We start from the raw sequence: 1,109 nt of genomic DNA, 5'->3' as shown, positions 1-1,109 counted from the left end.
AATGAATTGATATAATCAATTGTAATTTTTGCATAAAATAAATTCTTACGATCGCTAAAGGTCCACACTGTAGAACCTAAAATACAAAAAAAATTTATAACATAATGTTTATATTAAACATTGCAAAATGATATCACAACACAAGTAGTAACAATTTAAAAAAATAACATACTGTTGAAGATTTTAAACAACCAGACTTAGTAATCATTTTAGCGTCATAATTCTGTAATATAACCAATAAATGTTATTAGTACTAATTTTAATTTCAAAAGTTTAATTCATAAATTTTAATAAATAAATCTATTAATGCTTGATACTTACAAAAATCGTTTTCTCTTTCATATTTATAATATGTATGGCAGGTTCCTATACAAAAAAAATTAGATTTAATAATTTACACTACAAATTTGGCATTGTTAATTATAATAAACATAAAAAATTATTTATTTCAAAAATAATAATTTAATGTACTTATGAAGAAGAAAATTATTTGATGATTTTCTTAGTTCTAAGAAAGTGTTAGGTAGAGATTTTACACTAACAAATGTCACATGGACATTAAATAATAAGTATCTTAACTATACAGTTAAATTAATTATCACTTAATAAACTTTTCAAATTACTTGGCCAATTAAAATTGTGTTTCCAAAGACATCACCAAAATAAAAATTAATTACAAGAATTAAAACAAGAGAATATATTTTGTAAATCATATCTTAAGAAAAGTAATATTCAAACTGTATAATGATCAACTTATATCATAAAACTATTGTGTTAATTTTTCACTAAATTTTTCCATTTTTATACGTATAAAAGTAAATAAATATCAAAAATAAACGAAAATTATTTAAAACTATAACATAATAAAATATTTTTTATATTATCGATGACAAAAATTTATAATTTATGCTATTATTATTTGTAATGTGTCAAAAGAATTGCTGTTTATTTTTGCACTTAAATGTATAAAACTATACTATTATTATTATTAATTGTAGTATGAATTATAATGATAATTTACTATAATTGTTTTTAATAAATAATGTTTTTTTTTAATTTTTATTGTTTTTAGGTAAATTTAGATTAAATTCTGGATTTTTTGACGTATT

The 1,109-nt window shown here is 18.9% G+C and overlaps 1 long non-coding RNA gene across 1 annotated transcript; it reads right to left on the bottom strand.

Moving 5' to 3' along the window:
- Positions 1 to 48: 48 nt before the first annotated feature.
- Positions 49 to 768, bottom strand: LOC126910036 (uncharacterized). The gene is made up of 4 exons (XR_007705170.1): positions 624 to 768; positions 322 to 366; positions 173 to 223; positions 49 to 76 (listed from the first exon to the last, which is right to left on the bottom strand). It is a non-coding gene; the product is annotated as an uncharacterized LOC126910036 (long non-coding RNA).
- Positions 769 to 1,109: the final 341 nt, after the last annotated feature.

Source organism: Daktulosphaira vitifoliae, unplaced genomic scaffold (genome assembly GCF_025091365.1).
Source record: "Daktulosphaira vitifoliae isolate Bord-2020 unplaced genomic scaffold, ASM2509136v1 Scaffold_3288, whole genome shotgun sequence".
NCBI lineage: Eukaryota > Metazoa > Arthropoda > Insecta > Hemiptera > Phylloxeridae > Daktulosphaira > Daktulosphaira vitifoliae.
The sequence above is the reverse complement of the archived record's forward strand: the minus strand, read 5'-3'. Positions and strand labels throughout refer to the sequence as shown.